The sequence below is a fragment of the Macrotis lagotis genome, chromosome 1, assembly GCF_037893015.1.
Source record: "Macrotis lagotis isolate mMagLag1 chromosome 1, bilby.v1.9.chrom.fasta, whole genome shotgun sequence".
In the NCBI taxonomy this organism is placed as follows: Eukaryota; Metazoa; Chordata; class Mammalia; order Peramelemorphia; family Peramelidae; genus Macrotis; species Macrotis lagotis.
The window spans coordinates 283,810,480-283,822,161 of record NC_133658.1 but is presented as its reverse complement, the minus strand read 5'-3'; the positions used below and the strand labels follow the sequence as shown (position 1 = coordinate 283,822,161).

General features: G+C 36.5%; 1 pseudogene; it reads right to left on the bottom strand.

The window, feature by feature from the left end:
- Window positions 1–369: 369 nt before the first annotated feature.
- LOC141505169 (RNA-binding protein EWS pseudogene) lies at window positions 370–3,093 on the bottom strand (annotated as a pseudogene).
- Between the last annotated feature and the right edge of the window lie 8,589 nt (window positions 3,094–11,682).

Here is an 11,682-nt window from a genome sequence, read left to right as displayed (position 1 = left end):
ATAAAGTTTTTGTGTAAAATATAATACTAAATAATAGAAATTATAAATTTGAAATTCTGTGATATTTTTTGGAAAATAGAACCAGGCATAATTGATTTTTTACATTATAAACACTTGGAATTTTATTTTTAAAAAATCACAACCATTAACATTGCTACAGTTAGTACTCCCCCGGGGTCTCCACACAATGATATTTGAGCATGCTCACAACAATGTTTTCTCATTGGTTTATTAGTCTTCGTTAAACAGCCATCTTAAAAGAAGGAAAAGAAACTCAGGACACTACCATTTAACTTGTTTTAATGTTTCTACACAAATGGTGAAAAATACTAAAGTATAGAAAAGGAATAATCATACTGTTGTGGCCAACATTATAAATATGAAATTATGAATTTAAAACATTTTCTGGTTTAAAAAATAAATCTGGTAGTAAATGCAGCTCTGTGGGGTTTCTGCATCCAGTAGGGCCAGTCTCTATGCTCCTGGTGGTGCTTGCCTTTATCCATCTTTCCAGGACCTCCATGGCCTCTTTTTCTGCCTTCCATTTGCTCCATGAGAGGTCCAGGGGGACCTCCAGGTCCTCCTCTTCTTCCTCCACCAAAGACTCCTGATCTTCCCCTCGGCCTCCTCTGAACATACCGCTGGAACCTCCACGGTCCTTGAGGCCGCCTCTCCAACCTCTCATGGCTAAGTCAAGGTGTGGTCCTTCTTCTATAGGTCCACCTGGCTTATTGAAGCCACTTCGAACACCAGCACCCATTCCACAGTCTCCCTCCTCCTTGCCTATCTCTGCTCATGCCTCCACAATCAAATCCCCCTCTTCCCCTGCCCCGGTTATCAGGGTCACTTATGCTCTGGTTTTCTCCAGGTTCGGAAAAGCCTCCAGACTCCTGCCCATATATACCCATGCTACTGGAATGGTCCTGCCGGAACACACTCTGCTGTCTGTAGCTGCTGCTCAGTTGCCTATATTGACTTAGAATCTGGCTTTAGGATCCAGTTTGGGGGGGATAACTAGTAGGGTGGTGCTGCCCATAGTTGCTCTGTTGACTATAGTAACTCTGCTGTCCATAGCTGCTCTGCTGCCCCATAGGTATTCTGCTGGGAGTAACTGCTCTGATTGTAACTGGGTAGAGAAAAATCTGGTTGGAGGATAGGATGGAGGTGTGGTGACTGGCTGCATGGGGTAGCTGGCAGGCACCTGTGGGTAACTGTAGTTGCTCTGTCGATATCCTAGGCTGGGCTGGCTGTAGCCTGCTGTACTAGATTGTACTAGATTGAGGCTGACTAGGCCCAGCAGGCTTGCTACCATCCTGGGGTCTCACAGGTGAGAGTGAATGGCTGCTGCCCATAGGTGGGAGAAGCAGGCTGAGTGTCATAGGCAGACTGGGTTGCATAGGATGCTTGGGTGGTTGTGACTGTAACAGTGGTGGTGTCATAGGCCCCCATTCCCTAGCCTTGCATGGGCTAACTTTAAGCTTGAGGTGCATTTGGTGTAGTGTAAACTGTTGGAGGCTATCCATAAGAGGTTTCATAAGCAGTCTGCCCATAGTTGCAGTTGTCTGAGCCTGTGTATAGCTGACATCAATAGGCTGCCTATAGGTTCCATAACTTTGCTGTCCATATGCTTGGGTGGTCTTAGCTGGCTGGGCTGCATAAGCACTATAGCCCTGCTGGGCTGCAGCTTGACTGTAGGTACTATCGTCCATGGATGCCATTTTCTCTCCTTCTTCCTCCTAGTTCTCTCAACATCTCTCTCTCTCTCTCTCTCTCTCTCTCTCTGTCTCTCTCTCTCTCTTTCTCTTTCTCTCCCTCTCCCTCAGTCACTTGCCCTCTATAATTGAATTTATTATGATCTTATTTTAAGTGGAAATGTGTCTCTCTAGAATTTATTATAATATTTGGTATTAAATCAAATTGGGAAAATGGATGGATCAGGAAACTTTAGGAGTGGTGTGATTTGAAGTCATTAATTCAGTTATTAGATTTGTAATGTATATAAAGATAATTCCAAGCATTAATTCAATAATTCACTGCATTAGAAATATTCTTAATAAAATGAACTTCCCTTTAATTCTTTTGGCTTATGGACTTAATTGTTAAATAACTGGTGTAAACATGTTATCTAAAAACACTTTAGAAATATAGGAGACAATAGTTTTTTTTCTGTGAAATTGGTATAACAAAGACACTTTAAAATTTCCTCTCCTGTAAAAGACAGATTCCTGAAAACTAAACTAACTTACAGTTTAATCTAAAACTCAGGGCTGGCTTTTTGTAGTAGATTAACAACTGAGTAAGCTGTCAATATTTTTAAGAGTTCAACTTTTAGTTCCATTAGATCTTAGGCACAGGTTCAAGTTTAAGGACAGTGATTTTGTGTTAGTTGAAAGCTTGAAATTGCAAAAAAGAAAAAAAATCAAATATTACCCATTATACCATATTGCACTAAGAATTTCTGAAAACTTTGACTTTGGTCTCGTACAAGGAAAGTTAGATTAGCTTCTGGTAGTCACATCTACCCTTCTTTCAGTATTATCTATAAAGTGCTCAGCCTTGAGTTTTGCCCATATTATATATCTAACACTCTATAAGCATTGGTCATTGTAATCTGTGATTGTTTTTTGTAACATAAATATTTCTTTGTATTGTTCAAATTGAGAATTATAAAATTAGCTCTTTCTGTAAAAACTCTTAATGTTTTCTGCCTGGGGTAAACAGGCCAAACCCTGCCAGCATCACATCAAATTCCTTAGGTCCTTTTTACCTGGGTCACAAACCAGTCCTCCAATTGGAATCTTATAATATTTGTCCCAGCACACTTAAAGCTAACCTGATAGGTAACAGGTGTGAATTCAGATATGGTAAAGTTTTATACTTATTTCCTAGTATGGTAATGTAAAATTAAACACATACATAGATTGTAAAACTTGAGTAATAGCAATATACGTAGAAAAATAGATTCTCTTGTAATTGGATGTTATTAGATTGTAAATTCAGTGTTAAGAGCATTTTAATTTGTTTAGATTACAGGACACAAAAATTTCTTCATTGTTTTAACTGATAAGATATTTGACATGTCTATAATATTGTTTCAATATTGCTTATAATTTGGTATAAATTCTATAATGTTTAAACATAAGAGCAATACCTAGCACACCCAATTCAAATGTGAAAGTTTATAGATCAGTTAATATAAATTCCACTTAAATTTGTTCAGAATGATTTTTTGTGTAATTTAGAGATATATTCAACTGAATTGAGATGTCTAGAAATAGGTTTTTTAATGCTTCAAATTCATAATCTTGTTTATGATGCTGTTTATGCTGTTAGGAACACAGTTTTTTGGGATGTTTTTTGGATGTTCTACATTATGAGTTAAACTGTTTTAGGAAAATACAATATCAAAATATATGAAGGTTCTGAAGTACTTGTCTTTAGTAAAGAGAAAGTTCCATCTAAAGTTATTTGGCTATTATTTCTCAATATATAGATAACTGAGTCATATTTTTCAAATATAAGTCACTTCTCAATTGATAAATGGTCAAAGGATATGAATAAACAGTTTCCAAATGAAGAAATCAAAAGTATCTATAGTGATAGGAAAAACATGCTTGAAATCACTATTGGTTAGAGAAATACATATTAAAACAACAGGGAGGTACCACCTCATATTTATCAGATTGGCTAATATTACAAAAAAGGAAAATGATAAATGTTGAAGATGTGGAAAAACTGCAACACTAATGCTGCCAGCATGGCTCCGACCCCTCTCTCCTACCACACCTTCTTATACAAAATGTTCTGTTATGACTTCCTTAACAGACTCTTACCTTCTTGTGTCTGTGTGTGGAGGGGGAGTAAATAACTAAACTAAAAATTTTCTGACTTTTCAATTTGTATTTGAATTTCCTAGCTGTATCAACATGACAATTTGCTAAATTATATCAAAAGGCAAGTAAAGGTAAGACAATGAAGTTCCTTTCCTTTCTGAAACTTGAATCTCTTTAGTCTATTCCCTAGAGTAAAAGAGAACAAATTGAACCCTGGCATCCATGTGACATCCTTTTGAATTCATTAAAGATGGCTATTCTGGACTTCCGGCCAAGATGGTAGAGAGAAGATAGGCACAGTTCTAAAGTCTCCTGATCTCTTCCCCATATATCACATGAAACAAACCTCTTAAAAGAAATCCAACCCACAAAACCCAAAAAGAAAAGCCAGGAGAAAGAATATCTACCTCAGGATTTGTCTCCAGCAGCAGCTTTGGCCGAATTCGGGTGGGTGAGTCTGGGCTCAGAGGGAGGATCAGCCCCGGATCAGCCAGATCAACAGGTGAATTGGAACCAGGAGTCTGTGGGCCCAAGAGCCTGACTTGCTGGATCAGTGGTGGGGCTGGACCACAGGGGCATGACTCGGCAGGAGAGCAGAGGCACTGGTGTTGGAGATATCCCCCAGGAGATCCTGGACAGGACTAGGTGGAGAGTTCTGGAGCAGAAGAGCTGTGGACACCATCCCTGGGCTACTCAGGTCTGAGTTCCATTACAACTCAGACATCTTCCCTTACAAACAAATGCAAACTACTTCTGCCTCAGGCCCAGGTGTGTGAGCAGAAGAACCAGCCCAGCTAAGGAATGACCTCAGGCAAGGGTAAAGCCCACCATTGATTGAAGGTAAAAGAATTCAATAGCATCAACTCCTCCCTTCAAGAAAAGGGAGAAGGCCTCAACCAAGGTCACAGACACTCCAGAGAAAGCAACCAGCACCTCCTACTGGCTAGCCAGAGAAACAGAACTCAGTGAGTAAAGCCTTTAGCGATTCCAAGCCCCAGGAACCAATCCCTCCCCAACTCAGGTCTTACAAAATGAAGAAGGGTCAGTGGAAAGGTGGATCCATAGAAAAATTCTTGGAAGGGAAAGACCCTAACTCAGATAGACCTGGAACCTCTGAGGAGAATACAATCTGGTCTTCAGCACAGAAAAAATTCCTTGAAGACATAAGGAAGGAGTTTAAAAATCAATTGGAAAATTTGGGAGAGACAATTAATACCTTGCAACAAGAAAACAAAACCTTCGAAAGTACAATTGGACAAATACAAAATGAGAATAAATCTCTCAGATCTTCAAATGGGCAAATGGAAAAAAGAAATTAATTCTCTAAATACATCAATTGGTCAAATGGAAAGCTCTTTCAAAAGAAGAATTGACCAATTGGAAAAGGAGTTGCAAAAGGTTAATGAAGAAAACTCCTCCCCCCAAAAAAGAATGGAGTCTACAGAAACTAATGACTCCATGAGACAGCAAGAGTCAGTAAAACAAAATCAAAAAATAGAAGCAAATGTAAAATACCTCAACAAGAAAACCACTGACCTCGAGAACAGATCGAGGAGGAGCAACCTGAAAATTATAGGACTTCCTGAAAACATTAAAGAGAAAAAAAGCATGGATTTAATATTACAGGATCTAGTGAAGGAAAACTGCCCTGATATCATGGAATCAGAGGGCAAAGTCGTTATTGAAAGAGTACATCGATCCCCATCAGAAAAAGATTCTAAAATGATAACACCAAGGAATGTTGTGGCCAAACTCCAGAACTAAAAGATAAAAGAGAAAATCCTGCAAGAAGCCAGAAAGAAACAATTTAAATATTAAGGAGCCACTGTAAGGATCATGCAGGACCTGACTGCATCAATATTAAGGGATCTAAGGGCCTGGAATGAGATATTTTGAAGTGCATGGGAGCTTCGAATGCAGCCAAGAATCTACTTTCCCATAAAGCTGAGCCTTCTTTTCCAGGGAAAAAGATAGACATTTAACAAAATGGAAGAATTCCAAAAATTTCAGATGAAAAGACCAGAGCTAAACAGAAAATTTGGACATCAAACAGGAGGTTCAAGAGACACATGAAAAGGTAAAAAAAATGGTGGTGTAAAAGGGAAAAAAAATGCAATCCAGTAAGATGAAACTGGCTATATCCCAGCATGGGGGGGGGGGGGGGGGGGGAGGACGATTCTCATAAATCTTGAGAATTGTAATTCCAACAGGGAGAATATACCTAGCCAGAAATGATGGACATTCATGACCTATCTGTGAGACTGCTATCTAAAGAGATGTAACTGGCTTTAACCCCACTTGGGAGAAAGACCCTAATAACTCTCAGGAATTTTGACTCTATTCAATAGAATATACTGAATTAGAAGGGACAGACACTCAGAATTTTATATGACTTAGATAGAATGATCTAAAAAACACTACATCCTTAAAAAGGGGACAGGAAAGAGACTGGAGAAGGGAGGGGAGTGAATGGGGTAAATCTCATTACACTAAGAGGTACCAAAAAACCTATGGTAATAGAGGGGAAGAAGGGAGCAGAGTAGTAACACCTGAATCTTCTTCTCATCAGACTTGGCTTAAAGTCAACCTACACATACTCAGTTAAATTATAAAACATCTAACCTTTCAAGTATTTAAAGGGGAAAAGGGGAGGGGGGACAGAGAAAGGGAAGGGGAGTGGGGGAAAAGGTGGGAAATAACAAAAGGAAGGGAAGGGAAAAGGGAAAGAGGGAAAGGGGAAAGAAAGGGGAGGGTGTGATATAGGAGGGCAAACACACTGAAGTGGGTGGTATTCAGAAACAAAATACTGGGGAATATGGATAAAGGGGGGATAAAAGGGGAAAAATACAAAAGGAGGGAAGATAGCACAGAGGGCAATAAAGAATTAGTTATCATAACCTTGAATGTGAATGGGATGAACTCTCTCATAAAACATAAGCAAATAGCAGAGTGGATTAAAAACCAGAATCCTACAATATGCTGCTTGCAAGAAACTCATTTGAAGCAGAGAGATACATATAAAGTAAAGGTAAAAGGTTGGAGCAGAATATATTTGGCTTCAGATGAAGTAAAAAAAGCAGGGGTAGCAGTCCTTATCTCAGACAAAGCAGCAGCAAAAATAGATAGCGTTAAAAGAGATAAGGAAGAAAACTTTATCCTCCTAAAAGGTACCATAGACAATAAAGTCATTTCAATATTGAATATATATGCACCCAGTGGGACAGCACCCAAATTCTTAGAGGAGAAGCTGAAAGAACTACAGGAAGACAAAGACAGCAAAACTCTACTAGTGGGAGAACTCAACCTCCCGCTATCAGATCTAGATAAATCGAATCATAAAATAAACAAGAAAGAAGTTAAGGAAGCAAATAGATTGTTAGAAAAATTAGATATGGTAGACTTATGGAGGAAACTGAATGGGGATAGAAAGGAATATACCTATTTCTCTGCAGTACATGGAACTTTTACAATAATTGACCATGTACTAGGATGTTAAAAACCTAATGATCAACTGCAGAAAGGCAGAAATAGTGACTACATCTTTCTCAGATCACAATACAATAAAAGTCATATGCAATACTGGGCCAAGGAGATATAGACCCAGAGCAAATAGGAAACTGAATAACCTCATCTTAAAAAATGAGTGGACCAAAAAACAACTTACAGAAAGAATTAACCATTTTATCCGAGATAATGATAATATTGAAACAACATACCAAAACCTATGGGATTCATTCAAAGCAACTCTCAGGGGATGTATTATAGCTCTAAATGCTTATATGAATAAATTGGAGAAAGAGGAAATCAATGAACTAAATATGCAACTAAAAAAATTAGAGAAAGAACAAATCAAAAATCCCTAATCAAATACAAAATTAGAAATTTTAAAAATTAAAGGAGAAATTAATAAAATTGAAAGCAAAAAATTGAATTAATAAATAAAACCAAAAATTGGTATTATGAAAAAACTAATAAAATTGATAAACCTCTCATCAATTTGATTTAAAAAAAGAAAGAAGAAAACCAAATTGCTAGTATTATAAATGAAAAAGGTAAACTCACCCCCAATGAGGAGGAAATTAAAGTAATGATTTGAAATTATTTTGCCCAACTTTATGCCAATAAATTTGATAATCTAAGTGAAATGGATGAATATTTACAAAAATATAAATTGACCAGGTTAAATGAAGAAGAGATTAAATACCTGAACAACCCTATCTCAGAAAAAGAAATTCAACAAGCCATTATTGAACTCCCTAAAAATAAATCTCCAGGGCCTGATGGATTCACAAGTGAATTCTACCAAACATTTAAGGAACAATTGGTTCCAATCCTATATAAACTCTTTGGAAAAATAGGGAAAGATGGAACTCTGCCTAACTCTTTCTATGAAACCAATATGGTACTGTTACCTAAACCAGGAAGAGTTAAGAGAAAGAAAATTATAGACCTATTTCCCTGATGAATATAGATACAAAAATCCTAAATAAAATCTTAGCAAAATGACTACAACAAGTCATTATTAGGATAATACATTATGATCAAGTAGGATTTATTCCAGGAATGCAGGGTTGGTTCAATATTAAGAAAACTTTTAGTATACTCAATTATATCAACAACAAACCCATCAGAAATCATATGATCATATCAATAGATGCTGAAAAAGCTTTTGACAAAATACAGCATCCATTCCTATTAAAAACACTAGAGAGTGTAGGAATGAATGGACTGTTCCTTAAAATAATTAGTAGTATCTATCTGAAACCATCAACAAGCATTATATTCAATGGGGAGAGGCTAGAGGCATTCCCAATAAGATCAGGGTGAAACAAGGGTGCCCATTATCACCACTACTATTCAATATTGTATTAGAAATGTTAGCATCAGCAATTAGAGAAGAAAAAGAAATTGAAGGATTTAGAATTGGGAAGGAAGAGACAAAAGTCTCACTCTTTGTAGATAAAATGATGATATACCTAGAGAATCCCAAGAAATCATCCAAAAAACTACTGGAAACAATTAGCAATTTTAGCAAAGTTGCAGGTTATAAAATAAACCCTCATAAATCTTCAACTTTTCTTTATATGTCTAGCAAGATACAGCAGGAAGAGCTAAAAAGAGAAATCCCATTTAAAGTAAACTCAGACAATATAAAATACTTGGGAGTCTATTTGCCAAGACAAACTCAGAATCTTTCTGAAAACAATTATAAAACACTTCTCACACAAATTAAATCAGATTTAAATAACTGGGCAAATATCAACTGCTCATGGATAGGTAGAGCTAATATAATTAAAATTACAATTCTACCAAAACTAAACTAGCTGTTTAGTGCCCTACCAATCAAAATTCCAAAAAATTACTTGAAGGAGTCAGAAAAAATTGTAAGTAAATTCATATGGAGAAATAAAAAGTAAAGTATTTCCAGGAAGTTAATGAAAAAAAGTGCAAAAGAAGGGGGCTTAGCCCTACCTGATCTAAAATTATAATATAAAGCATCAGTCATCAAAACTGTTTGGTATTGGCTAAGAAATAGAGTGGTGGATCAGTGGAATAGACTAGGTGTAAAAGCTGGAGATGATTACAGTAATCTGCTGTTTGATAAACTCAAAGAGTCCAGCCATTGGGATAAAAACTCCCTCTTTGATAAAAACTGCTGGGATAATTGGAAGTTAGTATGGAAGAAATTTAGATTAGACCAACACCTAACACCCTTTACCAAGATAAGATCCAAATGGTTACTGGACTTAGACATAAAAAACAATACTATAAGCAAATTAGAAGATCAAGGATTAGTTGACCTGTCAGACCTATGTAAACTGGAGCAGGTTATGACTAAGAAAGAGTTGGAGAACATCACCAAAAACCAATTAGATGATTTCAATTATATTAAATTAAAAAGCTTTTGCACATATAAAACCAATGTAACCAAGATCAAAAGAAATGTAGTAAATTGGGAAACAATCTTTACAACTAATAATTCTGACAAAGGACTCATTTCTAAAATATACAGAGAACTGAGTCATATTTTTAAAACAAAAAGCCATTCCCCAATTGACAAATGGCCAAAGGATATGCAAAGGCAATTTACAGATGAGGAGATCAAAGCAATCCATAACCATATGAAAAATGCTCTAAATCAGTAATTATTAGAGAAATGCAAATTAAAGCTTCTCTCAGGTACCACCTCACACCTCTCAGATTGGCCAATATGACCAGGAAGAATAATGATCATTGTTCGAAGGGTTGTGGGAAATCTGGGACACTATTACACTGTTGGTGGAGCTGTGAACTCATCCAACCCTTCTGGAGAGCTATTTGGAACTATGCCCAAAGGGCAACAAAAATGTGCATAGCCTTTGACCCAGCAATACCACTACTGGGTCTATACCCTGAAGAGATGATGAAATATGGTAAAAACATTACTTGTACAAAAATATTTATAGCAGCCCTGTTTGTGGTGGCAAAGAATTGGAAATCAAGTAAATGTCCTTCAATTCGGGAATGGCTTAGCAAACTGTTGTATATGTATGTCATGGAACACTATTGTTCTATTAGAAACCAGGAGGGACAGGATTTCAGGGAAGCCTGGAGGGATTTGCATGAACTGAGGCTGAGTGAGATGAGCAGAACCAGAAAAACACTGTACACCCTAACAGCAACATGGGAGTGATGTTCAACCTTGAAGGACTTGCTCATTCCATCAGTGCAACAATCAGGAACAATTTGGGGCTGTCTGCAAAGGAGAGTGCCAGCTGTATCCAGATAAGGAGCTGTGGAGTTTGAACAAAGTTCAAGGACAATTCCCTTTAATTTAGAAAAAAACAGATATCTTATTGTCTGATCTTATCACCTCTTAGACTTCTCTTCTCTTCTTTAAGGATATGATTTCTCTCTCATCACACACAATTTGGATCAAGGTACAACATCTAAACAAAGTAAAGACTGACAGAATACTTTCTGTGGGGGGTGGGGTGAGGGAAGCAAGATGGGGGCAATTGTAAAACTCAAATAATATCTTTAATAAAAATTAATTTAAAAAAAAGATGACTATTCTGTACCTTCTAAGTCTTCTTTTTCAACTAATACTTGAAAACATGTAAGTAGAGAGAGGATTGGTAGAAAAAAGAGATATTAAGAAGTAATAGAAAGCAGAGAATGAAAGAGAAACTTCAGTGCCAGTTGATTTTGGGAAGGTTCTAAAGTTCCAGAGAACAAATAAAGTTAGAAAAATAAACATGAATTATTCCCACTTTGAGAAGATTTAGGATTGATGCAAAAAATAAAGAAATATTTAGAGCCAGTCTTCAAAGAGGTGTCATAGATTCTTGAATCATCCAAGTTTGAAGGGACCTTTGAAATCTCTGATGTCCAAATCCTTTATTTTATAAATAAGGAAACTGAATTTTTTGGTGATTTGTAAAAAATCATACACTATGATTTTACTATTTTCCAGTTTATGCTTCCCTATATGTACTGTCTTTCTCTATTCTGATGTACAAAGATGGTCTTGTTTTTGTATCTATATATCTAGCCCTTAATATCATGTTTAGGAAGCAACTTTCATTTATTTAATTACCAAAATTTTTGGAAAGATTTTTATTTATTTTGAGTTTTAAAATTTTCCCCTAATCTTGCTTACCTTCCCTACCCTCCACAGAAGGCAGTCTGTTAGTCTTTACATGGTTTCCATGGTATACAATGATCTAAGTTGAATGTAATGAGAGAGAAAATCATATCCTTAAAGAAAAAAAATAAGTATAAGGTAAAGCAAAATTATATAATAAGGTAATGTGTTCAAATTCCACAGTTATTTCTCTTGATACAGAGAAATACAGATGGTATTCTC